We start from the raw sequence: 23,338 nt of genomic DNA, 5'->3' as shown, positions 1-23,338 counted from the left end.
CAGTCCCAGCAATTACTATGTCATTTTTGAAATGTAGCTTAGTGCATTTATGCCCCTCTTTACACTTTTGTTCAGATGTGGAGTATGGTCATAGAAACCCTTAGAGGAAATAACCCCTATTTTCTTCTGCCCCTATATGGAAAATGCCATTTAAAAAAAAAATAACAGAGAAATAAGCATTTGGATACCCATCTTTTCTCATTTGGGACCATAGCTTACGTTACTTCCTAGATCTTCTGCTCCTGATGAGCCTGAGTGCTGAATGTTTAGGAAAAACTATTGTACAAACAAAGGACTTCTTCATCCCCCTTTGAACCACATTCAGCTCTCAGTTGCACCACTGTAAATCTGGGATGACTTGAGTGACTGTAAGAGAATAATAATAATAATACCTACCCCTTACATAGCATTTTTCATCCATCTTTCTCAAAGCTCTTTACAAGGCCGTTAATATCATTATCCCCATCTTACATGGGGGGAAACTGAAGTGCAAAGAGGCAAAATGATTTGTCCAGTGTCATCTAGTAGGGCAGTGACAAATTCAGGACTAGATCTCCTGAGTCCCAGTCCAGTGTTCTATCCACTAAACCACACTGCCTTGTGGTGGGTAGGTATAACTGAAAGTGCTATTTGGCTTGTTGACTTCAGACTTGTACTAGGTGCCTTGCAGGTGTGGGCCTTTAAACGTTTGGGGTAAAATCTTGGCCTCATTGAAGTCAATGAAAATGTTATTATTGACTACAGGATTCCACCTTTGCTTTTAAAATTACTCACATCATTGGCCTCATCCTAATTTTGATGAAATAATAGGCCTCCCTCTTCACAAAACTTCAGGCTAGCTGTGCTAAGGAAGCAGCTCAGCTTCCATGTGCAGCCTCCCACCTTCGTTATTCAGATATTAATGCATCCGAAACAATTTCTTACAGTGACGTCTAATGTATAGTACCTGTCTTTGTAATTCTTTCATGTGAGTTCAGGACAAGAGCTGGAGTAACTGAAAGGCAGATATGATGAGACAGGTGAACACAGCAGTCTCGTACTGTAGCTGAGTTAATGAACTGTATCCCCTCCTCCGCCTGACTGAGTTCTAGGGGGTGATGACTTTTTATCTTTAAATTTTCCTGCAGGGTACTGATTAGGGATGAGCAAACTTGCATGTGTAAAATGAGAAGCAGACCACATCTAAAACTTTGTAAAGTTGTTTTGGATTGGTTCAGCTATTCTCTGTCACTCCATGCCCCCGTCCCGTGAAACAAAACCCCCACCCAACAGATGCCATCTCCCTTTATGAACAGTACATAACTATAATCTTCTCCTTTCACCCAACATATCCTTCCCTTCATCTCATTTCCCTTGACTTAGTCCTCCATCCAGTTTCCCTGTTCCTCCATCACTCCCTTCCTTCTCCATATTCTAGCCTTTCTGAAAAATAACCAAATCCTGTTGTTTTGAATTGATGATGTGTCCTATTCTTTGGACACAGTTCACCATTGCCCTGCACTTTCTGTGGTGGTCATTTATCCCAGTGAAAACTTGGTGTAAAATGCTACCATTGTGATTCTGAAGCATTTTTTCACCCACTTTGCACTAATGTAATGGAGAATCAGATCCTTTATCTTTTGAAAATAAAATCAGCTCTGTGATATAGCTGATTCTTTAGGGTGGATCCAATGACTCCAAGTTCTCTTCCTCCAAACCATTCCCTTTCCCCCCATCAAAGTTGTGTGATGCCCTCCTAGGAACTCATCAACTTCAAACAGTTCTTTGTGTTTCTCATCATAGTCAGAATGGTGTCTCAGGGCTAGCCTACAACTGTGCCACTGTAGCGCATCTGGTGAAGACGCTCTGTGCTGACAGGAGAGAGATCTCCTTTCGGCATAATAAAACCACTGCCATGAGAGGTGGTAGCTATGTCAGAGGGAGAAACTGACAGCGCTTAGGTTGCTGTAACTTACATTGCTCAGTGTGGTGGCCTATTCACACCCCTGTGCTACATAAATTATACTAAGTAATAAGTATAATATAATAAGTAGTAGTGTGTACAAGCCCTCGGTATTGTGAGGCTGGCTCCTTTCTTTAAATCTTGTAAGCATCCCTGTCTTACAGGTCTTGAGATTGCAAAACCCTATAAAAACCCCAGGAGTCCAGTATGCATAATCTGAAGGCAGAATTATAGCCTGCCCTATTCAAGACCCCATGTCATTTGGCACATCAAAAAAGGTGGATGGGTCAGTTATTGGAAGCAGAAGAGAGGTTGAGTGAGGGAGAGGAATGTGAAGGGAAAAAATGCTGAAAGAAAGAGGAACTGAGAACTGGAGTCATATTATTCAGGCTGGAGAATCAGATAGAAAACTCTTGTACCAGTTCTTCAGCTGATATAAACCGGTGCAGTTTCTCTGAACTCAATGGAGCTGCATCTGTTTACATGAGATGGGGATCTGACACAGTGTCAAATGAATGCAGTAACATGGGGAAAATTTGTTGGAAGGAAAAGATGAGGATGAAGGAAGGTATGGTTGGAAGAAGAGGGAGTTGGCTGGAACATGGAAATGTGTCAGGGAAAGGAGATCTCTAGAGGCCCAGATAGTTAGGGTAAAAATCCCATTTTTAGGGTGCTACTCAACCGCTGAATCTTTTCAGTATGGTTCATTTACTGTTTACTGTAGGAAGTCCACACAAGCAAAAATACACACTATTCTGAAAGACAGGACTTAATATTCTGCCACTCCGGCAGGTCTTCCTCACACCTTGGAAATACCAGGGGTTAGTTTTAGTGTGTAAAGCAAAGCATAAAGATGAGTTAATAAAGAACAATGCGAACATATTAATAATAAAAATCCAAAGTAGGACACAACATTTTGGCTGAGGCCTTCTGTGGGCTGTGAAAAGAGAAATCAGTAACCTTGGTTTAATCTCTCCAGTGCCTGCAGAACGCCTTTTAGCTAAAACATCACCCTGACCTTGTTTTCTATTTCCTGTGTGGATTGTAATTTTGTTTTGTTTAGTTTTGTTGTACGACTGGTTTGCAATGCCGCTAGCGTTGATAGAGCAGTGAGACAATTTCTCATGCTATTTAACCAGACTAGTCTATGAAGGATGGTTTTCTTTTCCTTTGCATAGCTGATTTACTTGCTTTCCTTTTTAAACTGATTCAGGCCAGGCTGTTAAATACTTCGAAAGTCTCATTTCAGTATGTTTTGCAACATTTAAGACTAATACGAGGGAAAATGCTAGCAGTTTGCCTTCTCTTGGTTTTCATTTTCCTCTGGTGTTAAGTTGGCACCTCAGGCAACATTCCCCCTTCTGAGATGTGTCAAAATATATCATGTATTGGTATCAGAATTAAAATACATTCATTATTCATTATAATTTTTTTTAAAAGAGCTGACTTAAGGCTTCAGATGATTAACATGGAATATTAGCTATGGCTTGTTGTCATTGCACAGTTACCAGCTGAAACACTCGACTCAAACAAGGAGAAACCAAACAAAGAGAAGCTTCTGCTTGTTACATCCTTTCTTTTCCAATGTGCTGATGAAAGCTGATCCTTTGGTTTTTCAGTCTCTCTGATGGATCGGGATGATGCAGAATGGAAATACTTGCTCCCTGCAGGACAGTCATCCTACAGTGGCTTTAATCCTACATCCCCTCTCAGGAAGTGTTGCAACTGATCAATGTTTGCGACACTGTCCCCATAACAGATTAGTGTACAGGGAATGACCAGCATGTCCATGCACTCCAGTGTTCCTGTCTTTCCTCTTTGGAGACATGAAGCACCTGCACAAGTTTGCCAGGGGACTGTCCCTGACCAAAGTGGTCCCAAAGCTGGGGGAGCACAAAGATGACTTCAAGTAATCTTTATACCCTTCTTCTTGAGTTGCAGGGTGTGCTTATCAGCTAGCACCAAGCATGATGGCCCATATTTCTGATCCCAAGTGTCTGAAAATAACCTGGGTTTCCCCCTCCACACTCCCTAGTTGATTGGCATGTCTATAGGTTTAAGAAAATATGGGAAATGTATTTTGGTAAATTAATGTATGCTAGTGATTCCTGTATGGTGTAGGCCAGGAAGAACAGTGTAAAGAATTTAATGAAGGATGTCTGTTTCTGAAATATTTGAATGCTGGGTGTGTTATGAAAATCTATGCAAGCATTTGGTGCTGGATGTTTTATAAAGCCCTGCAGCAACTTGTAAGTTATATCAGCATCTGGGAAGATCAGAACTTTCCATTTGGGTTTTGATTAATCAAATATATTATGAAATCTTTGCTATGCCTGATTTTTGTGAGAGTCTATTTTTGATATTAATATGTCTCTACAGATTAGATACAGATCACTTGTTTCATGAAAATAATTCTCTTATCTTTTTTCCTTGTACAAAACATTATGGCTTTTTAAAATAAAAACTATCAGATAAATATTTAAACACAGATTTCTTTCATGTGGGTGACTATTCCATGCTATTTCACTTATAAGTCTTTGTATCAACCAAGCACTATGAAATGTAGGACATTTAGGAATCTCTAACTTTTGAAACAATCACTAGAGGCCTAAAGAATCCTTCCTAGAAGGAGACAGCCAGTAATATTTCATGCAGGTCCTTTTATGATTATATGTTAGAAGAGTGTGTGTTAAACCACGAATCTCATCCTATTAACCCCGTCATATAACCTTGAGCTATCCAGACTTCCAGATGACAACACAAAGTACCTATAACATGTGTATCAACCACAGTGTAAGCTTTTTATCAGATACAATTAATGCTTGAAAGTATCTACATCATTGAGAACTAAACAGACGTATGTGCAGTATAACTCAAAAGCATATACAGTACATCTTCTCACATTAGAATAATAGCCTCACTCACTTGTCTCACTATATTAAGGGTCGATCAGTAATTACATTATAATCCTCACTTTCATCCCAATGGATAGGCCTAATGAACTATTTTTTAATGTCATCAACCTGGAGAAAATTGATGTTTTAGTGTTAAAAATGTTGCTAACCAAAGGGAAATGAGTGGTCTCAAGCCCTTTGTCTGCTCTGAAAGGTTACAAACTGTGATGCATGCGTTTATTTGTTTTGAAAGGAAAATTTGCAGACAAGTAGTTCACTCGGTAGAATGGGGTTTTCTTGATGTGAACTCAAGTTTCTTTACTTTACAACAAAGACAAAGCCTTTCTCTTTAAGAAACAGATTTACTGCACAAGTGCAATCTCTTTCAACCAAAATGTCAAAGATATTTACTACACAAGCTGAGGGTCCAATCGTGTATGTAAGGTGCTGAGCACTCGCATATGTAAATGAAGACAGCAGTCGGGTACTCAAGCACCTCATAGGATCAAGTCCTTAATGCACAGGCATAGCAACTACACTGATCCCAGTGACCTTAAACGTTTTGGTCTACTTGTGGCAATGATCCATGAACTAAAACAGATTTACCATACAAAACTGACAGTAGTAACAGCTTAGAGAGAATGAGTTAAGGAAGTAGTGTCAGCCTTCACTTTGACTCTCCTTGTTCACTGTATGTGTCACAACCCCTAGTTTTATCTGTTTGTATCTAATTTGCTTCAACGTGGCTATACCAGCCTTGCAAAATTCTGTTCACCCAAAGCAAATAATATTTGTTGACAAGTGAGTAAATGATCATTAGTTGTAATCGTTTTAATGGTAGTTTTGCAAGGCTGATTTTACACATCTGCATATACACACTCGATATTCTTAAGGTATGCTTTTGAGGCAGACCATGTGCATGTATGGTCTGACCCTATATTGCCTGATTCTCCACTGTGTCCCAGCTGTGCTTGTACACGGGGGGATACTGGTGGCCACAGAGAGCCAGTTGTTTCTCCCTAGTCCTTGGCATTCCAGTCCCTGACATAAGGTCTATAAAGGATTATGCATAGTGGAGTTCCACTCTGCTTTGCACCTCCTGCCAATGTCTTGCCTCCCAGCAAGTCCCCCTTCATTCCCTTTATGCCGAGGCTGGGGGTCATCTGGTACAAGACGTAATAGCCGCACCTGCCAGCTTTCTATCAGTAAAGAGTTCTCCTACACCAGTGGAGTTCTCCACTGGCTGTTTCCAGCCATGTGAAGGCCATTTTGCACCACATACAGCATGAGCAAACTGGAGAATGCTGCCCTTGCTACATGGAGCTCCCACTGAAACCAGTAAGATTTCTGCACAAGGCCTGCTTGCAGAACTGGGCCCATTCCTGTGGGATGTTGAGTTGTCCTATGAGGTGCAGTTTATGCCACTGAGATGCTGAGTGCCCTTAATTCCTACTGACTTTAAAGGGTGAGAGCACCTCAGAGGATCAAGCCCACGTACAGAAACTGACATTTAAAATTCATGAAGTCTTCTGGCAGTTTGAACTGCCCCCCAGCACACACACAGTCCTCCCTCCTCAAACGCACATGTGGTCTTCCATTTAAATGGCTAGGTAGCCTGCAGGTAAATGACTGCCCACAGAGTATTACTGTAGATATTGTTAGCGGCTTTCAACGTACATCCGTTATAGACATGCTGTACGTGGGCAATGAATATACACATGCATATTTCCTCATTGTACACTGAGAGGGAAGCAGATAATCTTGTGATGCAGAATTTGTAGATAGATAAGCAGGCAGATTTTAAAAATATATAAGATGATAAATAGTGCTTCAGAAATGAACCTTAGTTTACCCTATTAATTCTTATTGGGACTAAGTAATAATAAATGGAATAACTCCAGAACCCAAAGAAATGATGAATAAGAAAGAGCAATGACAACCAAAGGCCCTGGTGACCACAAAACAAGCTACAGTTTGTCCCCCAGAGAGAGACAGTGATGGGTTGAACTTGCCATTAGGGGAAAGATTAAGTGTCCTTGGTTCCTCAGTTAGTTAATTATACACTCAAATCTTTCCAGTATATCACAGAAGCCAGGCGTTTTGCTTTTGAATATCTGTATACTGACTACTTGGATTGCTTATTGGTTATTCCTCTTGACAACTCGAACCTGAACATTAAATCCCATTGGCAACAACTATCTGTCAAGAGCAAAAAAAATAAGATTTGTGTATTTAGTTTTCATTATAGAAGTGCTTGTAGTTGAAAAAATATGTACCTGTCAAGTTTTCGACATCTCGCTGGGGATGCAAGCAATGCTGTTGTGATTTCAAAACCTGGCTGACAAATTCACGTTTCAGTAGTAAAGACAAATCAAGGTGTTTTTTTTTTTTTTTTTCTTTTTTTCACCGCTTTGACAGTCATACATAACAATTTGAGACCTAAGTGGCACTTTGATGCACTATTCCATTATTAAGTGGCATAGTCACTATAGAATAGATGACGGGCCTGAACTCGAGGCATTGTGAATTAAACAGCTTTCTACAATGGGGGAAATTGAATGGCCTAAAGAATTCTGAAACATAAAAAAATCATGATTAAAAATGTGTTTCAGAATCAGCAAACCATATAATTTAAAGTAACGTCAGGTGCTGGAATTCAAACTACAGAAAACAAAGTACATTTTAGAAGAATTTTTAAAATTCAAAGGAAACATTAAATAATTAGCAAACATCTTTAAACCCACAATTACTAATTTTAAACATGACTGTTCGATGAACCTTAAAAAAATGAGCTTGGCATAAAAAAAGCCATAGAATTTAAAATATGAGGATTTAAAGCCTTTTTTTTCATGAGACAGTACTTTTAATTGACTAGTTTTGTAGTGGTATTTCCTTATGCCTAAAGGTAGAGTTTTCAGCTAAAGTAACATTGACTTAAAGTACTTAAAATAATTCTTTTGTCAATAACTCTACAGCTAATCAATACACCTGGAATTAAACAATGTTTTTTGGCCAGAAGGCATGTTAATCCCTGGTTTCTCTTTGTCCCTATTCATTAATCATTCAGCCACTCCCAATAAAGTGAGCTCTCTGCTTGAAGCAGGCAGTTTGATCCCCAAAATATCCCACAATGGCAAATATAACAAGTAAAATTACAGTAAGGTTTCAAAAATGACTTTTTTACTGAGGAAATAAAAATTCAAAAGCTACATTAATAATGATACATGTTATATTTTTAGTTAATAAAATGTAAGTAAATTTTTTCTTATTAAGATAAAAAATAAAAATGTAATACTTCTTATACCCCGGAGCATAATTGGTCATATATTATCTTTTATTTTTAAGATTATTAAAGGCTAAGAAATTACTTTTCAAACATTGATCCAGTGAGATTACTAGGAAAAAAGACAGCAAGCAATGGAAATTCGATTAATCCACAAACTTCTAAAATATTTGCTAGAATACTTATCTCTTTGCAGTTCTGACAACTATATCAAACTGATCTATATCTCAAAATAGGATGTGGATTATAATTTCAGTGCTTAGTACTCCAAACCTTTTTTTTTTCCTTGTTCTTTTGCAGTTGAAAGACAAAATTGAATTATTCCTTTATCCTCTTTAACTAATAATCCTACAAAGCAATTGAAACCACATCAAGAATATTTGGTGCTTTATAGCATAGTATAGGGTATGGTCAAATAAAATAAAAAGAAAATAAATATATTGATTCTGAAGAGACGTTAATTTTGGGGGGGTATTAAAAAGATTTCATCAATATTACGTTTTACCATTCTAAAGCGCTAAGGGAGTAAAAAATGTAATTATGAGAAATAAAATAAGGATTTCTTAGTTACAATTCCTGGCTCTTCACTGATTGCAGTAAATTATAAATTATGCAGCCAATGTAGGCCAACAAAAGAAGACATCTTCAAATCTCAGTCAAAGGTAATTACTTAAGTCGGCTGAATGTTCCCTTTTCATAGAGTGTGATCTCTCTTTGACAGCTCACACTGACAGATGACCTTCTCAGCAAGGTTCTTATCTTTCGGATCATGAGCAGTGTGCCTCTCTCCCTGAATATCTCTATATATTTGTGACACTAAGCTTTCAAATACAGCTATTGACAAATCAGAACATCAGTCTAAGTGCTGGTCTTCCTATCACTCACAATAAAGTAGCTATCACTTGTGGTGTTGTAGAGCAAGCACATCTCTGAAAAATGAGTTCTCACCAAGTGCTAATTTGACACAGCTCGCTTGCCTTCCCATAATTGCTCTGTCATTGTCAGTTGGCAGTTCGGGCTCATTCCTGGAAGCTGTGCCGTACAATTGGATACAATTACTCCCATTTACCACCACTATTATGCCACTGATGTTGCCCAGTCCGCATATTGACATGCCTCATTAAACCTGGATGCAGGCTATTAATGAACATTGTTAGCATTTCTCTTAAACTTTTTTGCCTCTAATAAACAGTCAGTGTTCCATGAAGGAGCACTGCCATCCTTGTGATATGATATTTATTATCTTATGGGGGAAGGGGACTCTGCAAATGGAAACTATCCAGATGCTGTAAGAGAGATATATGGTTAGATCAGTGCAGAATAGCACTGATCAGTAGGACCTTTTCCATCAGGGGCATCCTACCATTAACCAAGTGACCTCTTATATCCAAAAGAAGACAGGAAGGATAAACATGATAACCTCACATTGGCCCAATCACAGCAGGTTTCTCAAGGTTGTGTTAGCTCCTGTAGCTGTCCTTAACCCTCTCCTACCCCCAGGTGGTGCTGTGTGACACTATAAAGATGATTTTGCCCTGGGTCCTCAATCCATTATGTCCAGCTACTTCAATGCACGTTTTTATTCAGAGATAATTATGTGTTGATCAGAGAAGTCAGCGGCTGTCATCCATATGGCAGGCACACCTGCCGTGTGACATAGGTGGTAACGATGGCATGCTCTTGAGCTGTCATGGCAGGGACAGGGACTTTATTATGTATATGTCACCATTTCTCATAGGGAAATTATCCTTTTCCACACAATGACAATAATGAACCTTACAACACTTTCATAAACCCTGTTTCCAGGTCCTCTTCTTGACCTTCATTAAAAGTATATATATATAGTTATATAGACAGATCAACATATTTTGTTCACAAAGTTCTGGATTTTATATAAAATCCAGAGAGCAAAATGCAAAGCTCCAAAGAATATAAATGTGAGCTTGTTGAGTTTTTTTTTTAATACCTGTGTTTCTTGTTGCTTATGTAGATAACTAGACCCCTGCTAATCCAGCAGTACATGTTACCCTGTCCCATGAGCACTTTCAACAGTACAATGGTTATATTTTAAAAAGACAGGAGTTAGCAAGCTTTTAACTGACAAAAAGTTTTCCAGATTTGAAAGGAACACAAATTGAAACTAGATTTCCATCTGAAATTTTGCATCTGATTATTACAAGTAACCCATAAATTTAGTATAACAGAGATAATTATTTTCCCTTTCTTTCTATTTTTTTTAAATGTGTACATTTGATAGCACTTTCTGTATTCTCATTTTCACAGAGTGAAATAAGCTATACCGGCAAAAGGACTTTTTTGCCAGTATAACTGTGTCTACACTAGGGCTTTTGCTGGCACAGTAATGTTGGTTAGGGCTATGGTTTTCTTTTTCTCACTCCTAACCACCAGAGCTATGCCAGCAAAACTTTTAAGTACAGACAAGGCCTAAAACATTTTTTTCATTTTGAGAACTATTACCAGTTCGAGCAGTGCTATTTCAATAGCAGTAGAATATTTCAAAATAGAAAAACTTTTTAAGTGTGAACGGTGCATTTATCTATCTATCTAAAGAGAATTGGATGATTTAGCTCAAAATTAACTTTGCAATTTTAGATAATTTTAGCAAAAGTAGCCAGCAGTTAAACCTGCAAAATTTGGGGCTGGTAAAAACTTGTCCTAGTCTCTTTTAAATGTGAATATTGTACAATTGAAATTGTTTGTGTGACATATATATGAGTTCCAGAATAACATGCGTTTCTAGATTAGCCATTGTCTAATTAGCCGTATGGAAAATAAATGTGTAAAAAACCCAAAACTGGATATGCTCACTTTTACATACTTATAATTTTTTTCTTAAATCTTAAGTAACATTGAATTTGTCTGCAGTGACTTTAAAGTACTATGAAGAAATATATTCTGAGGATCCTTTCTGTTTGAGTTTGACGGTCTCAGATGAATTCTTAATAAATTATAGTCCACTGAATCTGTTAAGACCTATAAAATATACAATATTAATACCATAATTTTACATTTACAAACTGATATGTACATATGCAGGAATCACTTCATCAACCACTGAGGTTACAGCAGCTATCTTGGTGTTGTCATGTGAGAGCGTTTTAACAGTTATAGCAGTCTTGCACCACCATTGGACACAAAAACAGAAGATGAATACCATATACAATTGAAACTCCAGTCAAAATCTAAGTTATTACCAGAGTTGAAACCCGAGCAAGGAGGGAATAAAAAAGCTAAGAGATCTTTAACCAAAAGGGGTCAAAAACTCTTTTATATTTGGAAAATAGCATCATGAATAGCATGGTGCCTTGTAACAATCTGCTGAAGCGCAGCAAGTTCTTTAAAACAGAAATGTGCTACCCACTGAATTACCAACCCAACTTCCTGCAGTTTCTTGGAACTCTCCCATGCATGTACTGATCCAGCCTGATCCTGTTTATTTTGGGAGAGCCCATGAGATTGCAAAACATGGAGATATTGCTTTAGAAGTGATAAAATTTCACATAACGAGTACTGAGGGGGTTCTATACCTCATTGCTTGGAAACTATAGTTATGGTTGCAGGATGGATAGCTAGCTAGATACCTAGATATCCATTTGATACACAACCATAATTCCCATTGACATCATGTCATATGTACTGAAAGAAAGGGTTTGCTATTTAAAACGTGAAAGCTTCAGACCTCTAACTATATAATCCTTCCTATTCTGAGGCTACTTCCTGCCTTTCAGTTCTTCTTTGGTGAAAATATTTACAGGTAGAATTCTTCTGGAGTACGGTAAGGAAGAAAGAGTCACAAAACGTGGAGTTATCTTCTTTTATTCCCTGTTTCTTCACCTAAATGACTGGTTTAGAAGGAAAACAAAACTAAAATGTAAATTATTTATTCATTTATAAATTCAGAGAGTTTGGTGGTTTGGTTTAGTTTACATGTTGATGAAAATGTACACAAAAGCTAATTTCAAGAACCTTACCCAGGACATAGCAGCTGGCGTGATGGAACAATTTTTATAGTGTGGTTGCCGAGAGCCATTGAACCAAACTGTAAACCCTGTATATAGTGGAATCCACTTCAAACCAGGGGGTGCAGTAGCACCCCTAGTTCTAGCACCTATGCATAATGGGACTTCATAATACCCAGTCAAGAAGTATTTACAATACTCCAGTTATATTAATGAAGACTTCCACTGCTCTGCACATGGAATGCCTATTGGAATTGATGGGAGCTCCAAACATGGTATGACAGAATTACCCCCCAATGGCAGTTATTGTGAATGTTCATTGGAAACAACAGAGTGCTAATTCACACTGATTGATTTCACAAGTCAATAACACCAAGGAAAACACATCCCAATAAGCAGTCCCCCACCAGCTGAAGGATAGCAAGGGCAGTATTAGTTGTGAATGGGGATCTATATATATATATATATATATATATATATATATATATCTGTTAGCATGTGTTAGCAGACTTTGTTGCCATGGAGGATATCATGTCCGTGTGCTGTTCTGCTATTGGGGTATCAGGAGCACCAAACAAAATTACAAATAGAATCAAAATGAAGTAAATGTACCTCTAAACAAATTCTCTCTACCATTCAGAACTGTTAATTTAACATATTTTCTATATTCCAGATGAAGGCTCTATGTAAGGACACCAGTTCCAGTGCCCCAAACTGTACTGCTCATTGTACTAGGGCAATAGCAGGACTCCATGGGGTGTGTCTACTTTTAATTAACAGTCCAGCAGCATTGGCATAGGAACAAGTACCCTTCAGTATTGAATACATGGACAGCTTGGGGAGTTAGTTGTTAGGGGCTGTCAGTCGGGTCCAATCTGACAGGCACCCTACTGACACTTTGTAGTGTCCATACAGTGCCTATAGCTCAGCTGCTGTACAGTGGTAGCATCTGGCTACCACCACCAGACTGCTGGTGGGGCTCCAGACCCTGAGGGTACGTCTACACTTCAAAAAACACCAAACAGCGAGTCTCAGAGCCTGGGTCACTTGACTAGGGTTCGCGGGGCTCACACTATGGAGATAAAAATAGCAGTGTAGACCTTCCGACTCAGGCTGGAGCCCAGGTTCTGAAACCCATCCCCCTCACCAGGTTTCAGATCCTGAGCTCCAGCCCGAGGAGGAATGTCTACACTACTATTCGTAGCCCTATAGTGTGAGACCTGCGATCCCGAGACAGTTGACTTGGGCTCTGAGATTCGTTGCTGTAGAGTTTGATTTTTTATTTATTTATTTATTTATTTTTTTTTTTTGTAGCGTAGCTGTACCCTGAATGATCCAGCTGCCTCCAGGGGACTTCTAGTGTTTAGCGCAGCACATAGGTGCCAGGTGGCCAATGGAGTAGCAGTAGAGCATGGATTACAGGCCCCTGAGGGGCTAATTCAGATTAGTCACACACAAGCAGAGTAGGGGGTGCCAGACGCCTGTTTAGTGTTGCATGCAGCCATGATCCCTCCCTGCCGTGTCTGCTCTTCCGGGCCCAGCAATATGCAGAAGGAGGATTTCTCAGTTTGGGATTCATACATGGGAGTGAGGGGGAATCCAGTAGAAGGGGCACTGAGCAGATGGAGGAATGGATCTGACTTGTGGGGTCAGGGGAAGGTTGGATAGAAAGGAGAGACTCCAAAGAAAAGGTGTTCTGAGCCTGCACAGGAAGGGGGGGTGGTGATATCAGGTGAGAGGAAGTGGGGATTTGAACCTAGGGCATGGATGAGAAGGGTTGCTGATCAGCAGGGGAGTGGGCTGGACTGAAGCTGTTTGTTGGTGTTCTGAGCTGGGAGCAGTGATGTGGCTTGGCAGAGTTGTGGGTAGGTGAAAAGAGTGAATATGTAAGTGAAGCAAATGACTTGACATACTGAATGAGGTTGTGAGTATGGTAAAATTGTTTGTGGTGTATGAATGAGGATGTATGGCAGACAGGAGGGGGAAAGAAAGAGAGGGAGAGGCTGTGAGACAGAGAAAACAAGAAAGGAATTGTGGTGAGATCAATACAGTTTTCTCTCAGCCCCTCTCCCCCCTTGATGTGACATGTCCCTCCCTGTAACGTTTTTCCTTTCTGAAGGCAGGACAGTGTTGGAAGAAGGAAGAGGGAGCCCATTATCTTTTCATGTCTCTAACCTTCATCGTCCCGCATTAGAATCTTTCACTGTGTCCCCAGATACTACAGTAATAAGCACGCTATAAAACCTAAATAGATAGACAAGCAATGTCCCAGATTTTCACTTTGAAATCCGGTCTGCCTGCAGGGGGGTGGTTGGATGTTAAGGACTCTCTGCAGCTCCAACACTTACTTTGGTCACTATTTGCCACTTTGAACAGCTAGGGTGGACTTCAGTACACCTCCACATTTTTTATTTATTGTGACCACTGATGATTTCACAAGTACAACATGCCATTATAGAAAGTAAATGCAATAAGTCTGTGTTGGAAGAATAGGAACAATCAAGAAAAGAAAGTTTCTTTGCAATAAAGATTTGCTGGACTCCCTATAAATAGTAGATACTCTTCATCTCCCCATTTTTATTTATCCATGAAAAGATTTGGTAGTGAACCTCACATCTATAACACCGTGTGGGTAAGTTTTATTTTTTATTTATAAAGGAAAATGCTTCCCCAAGGAAGTAAATGCTTTCCATTAGGGATTTCACAGTACATCATGCTGTGCAGTCCATCCGGTATTACTCCCATCACTACATTATATTACATCAAATGTCATGACAATTCATGAGTCAGCTAGTTACAGTGAAGGGACCCACAGTGTCTGAAGGTAGGTAGAGTATGTCACCTGTTTGACTGATCTCCACACTGGTAACCATCCCTAGCTTGATGGCATTTCCATGAGAGGTAGAATGGCCACAGGTGATGTGAAAACACAACTCTCAGTTGTCTGCAGTGCACTCACTGGTTCCTACACTCAGCTTAATGACGTATTTCTGTCTGTCTGGATGTGACATTGATAAATTTTGAATGCCATACCCAATCAATCCCAATTTTCAGGGAATGGGCAGAATCTGATTAATTTTGGTGAAAACTGGAAAACTAGAAGGCCGAAGTGATGGACGCACAGAGCATCTGGCATTTAGTTATCAGCCCAAGCAGGTTCAACCACCTCTGTAATTGCCTATAGGTGAAAAAACTGGTTGATGGCAGTCATTAAGACCTTCCAGGATATCAGGACCCCCTCTCAGCTCTGTCCATCCTCCCAATGCAGTTTAAAATGTTAACATGCTGAAATAACTTATCTCCCAGACAGAAAAAAAAGAGATATATGATTCATGGAGGGCATGGACGGAAGGAGTGAATGGGAGTGCACACAGAATCAGTGGCATGGGGAAAGAGGGGACATGGGATAAACAGAACCTCTGGCAGAAGCAGGGGAATGGAGGACTCTGGTTTGGGGGAGGGAGGATGGAGGGCATTTGTCACTGGAGAAATGGGGGCAGAGGAGGGCACGTAAAGCCCCTAACATGAGGGAGAGGGGAATGGGGACAAAGGTATGAGATGAAGGGGAAATGGGGGAACCATAAATTTCTTGGAATGGGGAGAAAGGAGACTGTGAGGAGGGACTAATGGGGGATGCCTAGAGTCCCTGACATGAGGGAGGGAGAGGAGGTGTTTCAGGAAGTTCCTGAAAGACACGGGAATAGGAGAGTGGCACACAGGAACCTGGATGGGGGGAATGGAAAGATGTAAGGAGCCCCTGGTGTGTGCAATGAGCTTGACCTATGGAAGCAACAAATGAGGGACCCTCTAGAACGGAGACATTTGTAGATGCGGATAGAAGCCAAAACAGATTATGATAGACATATTACCTCATTTCTTAGCTCTAACATCCAGTGACATAAATGATGGAAACACCTTGTCCATCCAGAAATATGATAATTCTTATGTAGAAAACAATTTTTATTATTTTTAAAAGCTCAGTTATATCTTTTACTTTTTAAAAATCAAGTCAGCTGTTATCTATCAACAGCTTAGCAAAGGCACTATGTGCCATTCTTACACATTTTGAATATGTTTAGTAAGATAATGCTCAATGTGAATAATTGGTAAAGTGACTAAACATCCCAGTTTTACCATTACAGTCTTGGTTTGTCATATATGTCCTGGTGCCCTGGGAAATCCTGAAATGTCCCCCATTTTCAATTCATCCATCAAAATATATGTTTTTATAGCTACAAAATATTTGTTCAAAACATATTGCTATACTGAGTAGAATTTGCTTGCCTGTTAGGTGAAGCGTGTTAGGCATGATGAACAGTGTTTGGCGTGAGGAGAAAAGTCAAAGAAAGGTAGACATCAGAGTCTTCTTTTGCTTGAAGTTAAGTGTTTCATGACAAACTCATTGAAAACACTAAATCATTGGAAAAACTCTCCAGTATGAAAAATATGCCCATGTTGGCTGGCACTCGCATGCATGAATCTTTTGTCTGTGGTATGACTGTTAAAGCAACCCTAAAAAATGCCATCACAAATGTATCTCCCCTTTAAAAAAAGTTAAAGTGTAGACATCTACAGCAGTCATTTGATTCCTCATTTTATGCCCATCAGAATGGACAACTCTTACATTCCTTTCTATAATTAGAGCTGGTTATAATAATTTAAATTTCAAAGTTTTGATATTTCAAAATGTCAGAGTTACAAATTGAGATGAAATTTTCTTTTGTTTTTTTTTCCATGTTGTTTAGGTCAGCTACAGTCATTTTGAAATTACTATTTCAAATTGGAGCTGGTCCACATTTTTTCTGAAGTTTGCAATTTTGACCAAATTTTGAATTTTTTAAAAAACGGAATTAAAAAAATCACTTATTTTTCCTGCTTTTTTCGATCAGCTCCATTTTAAATCTCAATCTTACTTAAATCTTACTATTACAGCTTAATCAACCACCTGTTGGCCCTATGCATTAGATGAGTCTATTAAACATAGTCTGATCTCCCCTTTCTGTGTTTTTGCTGCATAGTGGCAAAAAGACATTAGAAGACATTTTGACGCCCAGTGAACACCTCTATACATACAGTATCATTAATCAACAGCCCTGCTTCAGTTTATTTCAGATTCCAAAGATTTTACTTCTGCTCCAGACCTACCAGTTTTGAGGCTTTATAGTATTTTGTTTTATGCAGAATCAGGCTTACAATGGAAGCTTAGTTGCAACCATTAAGTATGGAATGGCTGCTTATGCTTCACATTAAAGAATTTGCCTGTCATTATACGTGGTAGCATTACCTGTGCCAAATTAGAAGAGAGGATAACTTCACATCATTATACACATCTTGTCTAAAAGGAACAGGATCAGTCCTGCATCCTCAAATGATCAGTCCTTACTGATGACAAAATGCCCTCCTGATGCAATGGAGGTACCCACAGAACTAAAAGTTTCAGGATTAGTCCCATTTAGATTTGACTTTGTAATCCTAAAGTCATGGTTTGGCTAGCTGTACTTCCGCTGTGCATTCTGTCTCACTTCATTACTACAGAATTGCTGGCTTGGACCCCAATTCTGAAATTTCTTGCTCCAGGTAGACTAATACTTCCGTGAACAGCCTTTCTGAAGCTAAACGGACTCCGTGCAGGCAAAGCAATCTTTTGGAATGCATGGAGTGCTGAATTGGGGCCTTGATTTTTAATCCTATACAAGCCGGTGCTTGGCTAGCAACAATACCAAAGCTCCAAATTCTGAAGTACTCAGCTGTCCTTCAGGGAAATCTATTGTTTGCAAACTGGACTTGGATGAGCATAGCATGCAAGCACTTTTGGCACAAATACTTACACAGGAAAACTTAAAATATGATTCCGCTGAAGATTGATGCATGCAAATTTGAAATTCACTTTCCTCAATCATTACGAAAGCTATAGATTGTGTGTTCTATGTTTTGAGTGTTTCAGTTCCCACCCCCATCATGCTAAAGCCCATGTGGGCTTTGTTGAAATAAATTTACTAAATTTATTCACTGCTTTTCATTGTCTCCCTCTCATCTGAGACTGCAAATATGTTTGCATTTTTGCAAAATTGAATACATTTACTAAATTTATTCACTGCTTTTCTTTGTCTCCCTCTCATCTGAGGCTGCAGATATGTTTATCAATTGGAGGAGGTCTTTCTGTGATGTGGACACTAGACTGAGTTCACCAATTAATTTCATGTAGGTCACTGAATGGACAACTATGAACCCATATCTCTGGTTTCACGGTACATTGTTTTTTTGTAATGTAGTATGCTTAGATGATTAAAAACAAATAAACAAAAACAAACAAACAAGGTTAAGTCGATGGACTGGAATGACGGTGATATAGATACTTATTCTAAATATGATATTATTCACAAATATATTCTTGTCCAATGTCTGGATGTCCCATCCTCCAGCTCCTTTGATTTTTTTCCTAGATTCCAAGACCAGAAGGGATCAACATAATTGTCTACTATGAACTCCTCTGCAACATGGACCACAGAACTTCCACAAAATAATTTGAACTAGAGCATTTCTTTAAAAAAACATCCTATCTTGATTTTAAAATTGCCAGCAATGGAGAATCCACCATAACTGCTGGTAAATTGTTCTAATGGTTAATTGCCCTCACTGTTATTACACTTTTTTTTTCCAGTCTAAATTTGTCTAGCTTTAACATCCAGCCACTGAATCATGTTTATACCTTTTTACAATATACTGAAGAGCCCATTATCATATATTTGATTCCTATGTAAGTATTTATAGACACTTATCAAATCACTCCTTAACCTTCACTTTTTTGAGCAAAAGAGATTGAGCTCTTGAGTCTCTTACTTGTCTATCACTTATCACTTTGGCCAGCAAGTGCCAGTTCTCCCCCCACAGCCTGGCTTTTTGTGAAATATGTCTCTTCTCCCCCCCACCTCCTCTGCCTCCACTGGTTCTCAGTCTCAGCATTCTTGCCCAAATACCTCCAGCTCACAGTTCCAGTCTCCTTGCTCAACCGGTCCCCGTTTCCTACCACCCCAACTCCCAGTTCCAGTTTCCCTGTGACTGAAAACAAGGTCTTATAATGGGAAACGTCAGGCAACCTTAATAAAAGGTGCAGTGACCAGCCCTACCTATAATGAAATAAAAACTTCTTAAACATAACTTGTAAATAGTTTTAAAACACAATAACTTAAATATATACATGTTCTATGAATGATGTTACAGTGTGAGAAATTGCTAAATAGCAAGGGACCTGATCTTGTAACTCTTACAAGCGGTATTCTTTACCAATGTGAGTAAACTCATTGAATTCAATGGGACTACTTTTCTAAGTAAGATGCATGGAGTTGACCCAATGAGATTACTTGGATGAGCAAGTGTTGGAGAATCACAATATAACATTGTAATAGGTCAGGAAGTAGAGGCAGTTCACCTGATTCACCTTAGCTTTTCCCCCTGGTGCAGCCATTTACACCTGTGCAAAGTGGGTGTAATGTTCTACCATTATGATTTATAAGCATAAATGTAAATGACTACATCACAAATTCAATGGTGAAGCAGGCCCAGCAATTCTAGAAATGACGACACCTGATTTCTTGTACCTATAAATAGATTGGGCATTTTAGGTTTGCCCACAAAAAACATGATTTATAGATGTTTTGTGCTGATTCATCATTTGTTCAAATTACACATTTTTATTTCTTTTTTTAATGCGCAGTCACTGTCTCTCAAATTACTGTATATTCAGACCCCTAAAAAATTTTTTAGTTCACTTAGGTTCACATACTTCATTGGGGCATTAATATGATTTAACCAGAGTATACTGTAACACTAACAATAGGAATAAACTGTTTTCTAAATCTGGACAAAAAGAATGTAATTGAATAATAACATAACAGCAGCAAATTAAAGACCTAATCCTACCAACCCTTATTCATGTGTGCATTTTACTCATATTATTAGACCCCCACATAGGATCACATGACTAGAGGCCTTAAAACTGGATGTCATGGCCCAGATCCTCAGCAGTACAAACTGACTTTGAAGGAGTTATGCCAGTTTACACTGGCTGATGATCTGGCCCAGAAAATAAAAACATTAGCTGGACAAGCTTGAAACTGTCAGCCAGCAATGAGATCAGAGCAATCCTGCTTCAGTCAGGCATCACATGGGCTTAGATTTTCCCATAGGGAGCTCGTTGCAGATTTGGGACCTTAGTTCATGATGCAAAGTCCATTGAACTCAATGGGACTCTTTCCATTGACCTCAATGGTCTTTGGTTCAGGCCCTTTCTAGGTAAATAGAGAACTGCTCTTAAACATCCTTATAAAATTAAAAATTACCAAGAGTTGAGGTTTTGAGATGTTATTGGAAGCTTTTTCTTTTATTTATTATACAGCCTGGTTTCCTAGGTGTTTTTCACATACTGAATTATTTTACCAGACATATTTAATTAATTAACCAATACATCTTAGTTAGTATTAATATCTCTGTACATTGCATAATAAAAGAAGCAGTATCTGATTTCTTAATTTATTTCACAAGTGGTTTCATTTGCTATTTAGTGTAATCATGTATCTATTTTTCTCACAGAATTAAAAAACTCCTTTACCAAGTTTGTAATTTTGTCCACAGTTGTGGATTATTCAACAACAAATTACTGTAAATGCTAAACCATACTAAATGTCCATTTAACATATCCAGCATTGTACCATTTAATGGAGAAACAGGCATATATGTATTTGTGATTGCAAGCAAAATGCTTTTAGAAAAAGTGAGAAATAACCAGTATTATTTGCTGTATGTGTACTGTCATACTTGAGGATAAAGCAACCCTATGGATTAATTACAAATTAAATGAACTCTGTTGAAGGAAAGAAAACAAATGGAAAGACTATGAGCCTGAAGCAATGAGATGTTCATCAGCAGAGCCTGAGCTAAAAGTTACCTAGGGAACTGTTGAAAGCATGGGGTCCTCATAGGTGTACGTACCATGCTGAGTTTAAACAGAGCCCCCATTCATGACCAAAGTAACTAAACAGGGCAGCACAGCTTCTGTTGTGTTTGGAGTTCAGAAGCAGGAATGCTCATATCTGATAATAAATACAACAGAAGCTATTTATTTCTGTAAAGGCTGCAAATTATGAAGGGCTCTGTTACTGAGCTATTCAGAGTGTTATTATTTAGCCCTGGTCTACACTTACCTGGAGATTCGGTGGCAGTCAACGGGAGTTATGCAAACTACACAGAGCAGCTTGCATAACTCCTGTTGACTGCTGTGCTTCTCTTCTGTGCACCATCTCCACTGCACTGCGCTGACGGGAACCTCATTCCCGTTGACGCAGCGCTACACCACTTGCGGGGTTGGATTAATAGTGTCAACTTTTGGATCGACTGAGCGGGTCTTCACCGACCACTCAGTCGATCCAGATAGTCAATCTGACGGTGGCGATTTTGCCACCATCAGTGTAGACATAGCCTGAGGGGATGGTTTTATTCAGTCAACTTCCTGATTGATTGAGCGGGTCTACACTGACCGCTCAATCGATCCAGAAAGATCGACCTGGTGGCGGCGACTTTGCTGCCGTCAGTATAGACATACCCTTAGAAACATAAAAGTTTCATTGACTGGTCTTTAATGGCTTCTGTATTTACATTTCCCTGCAGAGATTCATTTAATTCGTAATGTTCAAGACATTTGTGCCTGATAATTGCATATTTTTTGTTTTCCTTTAACATACTGTCCTGTAAATTTCTGTAAAACAAGGGCACATTTAACCAAAACTCTCACTTTATAATATAGGCCCAAATCATGCTCACTATTCTCATGTAGGTAGTCCTATATACTCCCATGAGTACGAGAATCAGAACTTTTCAGTCATCCCAACAGTCCCAAGCTGTCTTAAGTCATCACCTTGCTCCCACTGGAGTCAATATAGCTAATTTTGTGACATATTATAGAAAGGGCAAGTATGAAAAAATCTATTAAAGCCTTGTACCCATAGATATACCCATCATTCCTGGAAATGACAGCTCAGGAGTTCAGAAAATTCTAGAAATAACATACCACCACCCAATCACTGTCTTATTGTCAAACAGACAGGATGTTTAATAGTTCTGTGAAATGTGCTGCTGCCAGAGAAGTCCCATCAAATGGCCAACTTTTGGTTTCTAAAACTACATGTCATAGCAACCACTAGATTACTGGTTCCCCATCCTGCCACATTCACAGTGATCATAATAATAATAGTTAGTAATGCTTCATGTTTATTATATGGATTGTTTTTCTCATTCAGAGCACTTCACAGACATTAATTGGGGAGGTCTCACAAGACTCCGATAATATAGGCAAGTGCTTATTAATAATTATTCCCATTTCACTGATCCAGACCTGTCAAGTGTAATGCATCTCATTTGACACTCATGCATTTGGCAGCCCTGTCACACATGCCTGCATATGTGGCAAAGTTTAATGCATTGATGCAATCTATAAAAGAAAGAGAGTTTTGGTCTCCCGTATTCCACTGATTGCTGAGAATCTCTCTGTACAGTTCACAAGCCTAATTACCAACCAAGGTCTCTCTCCTAGCAGGGCAGGCAGTTGCTATTTGCCTCATTCTACAAATAAAATAACTAAGATGCTGCACAAGATCATATAGATAGGACTATCCAACTATACCCAAGTCTTATCCTCACTGTCTTTCAGAATAAATCTGCCAGATATATGTGCTTGACTATGCTGTTTTTAACCACTGTTTTAACCATTAGATAACACTTCCAGAGCCAACATCTCTAGTTAATAGAATATCTGTAAGCCACTGGCAAAATGTGCATTTTGAGTGGGTCTGCCTAAAAGATAATAGTCTGTTGGTGTTACTCCTTTAGCTCAAGTGTAAAAGACCAGTGCTGTATATCTGAAGGTCCTGCATTCAAACCCTGCTGACAATCCAGGCCGCAGAAACTAGGATGTGGTCATGTAATTAAACACTGTATCATAATTCATACATGCAAAGGAGTTGAGTTAAGTTTGCATGAGGACCTTAATTGTGGTATTTGATTCATTTTAATGTTCTTTTGTTTTTTGCATATAATATATATTGATATATATGTGTTCCTGTCTTAAGACCTTCCCTCTACTAGTCTAAGTTATCATGGGTTTTTATTACTGTTACCCTCATCCTCCCACCCACAGTAGCTCTGTTTTTTTTAACTCACCTATTGATCTTGTCTTAAATTGGATGGC

This window comes from Emydura macquarii, unplaced genomic scaffold, assembly GCF_026122565.2.
Source record: "Emydura macquarii macquarii isolate MOO-44397 ecotype Brisbane River unplaced genomic scaffold, CSIRO-AGI_Emac_v2 contig_2636, whole genome shotgun sequence".
Taxonomy (NCBI): domain Eukaryota; kingdom Metazoa; phylum Chordata; order Testudines; family Chelidae; genus Emydura; species Emydura macquarii.
The sequence above is the reverse complement of the archived record's forward strand: the minus strand, read 5'-3'. Positions refer to the sequence as shown.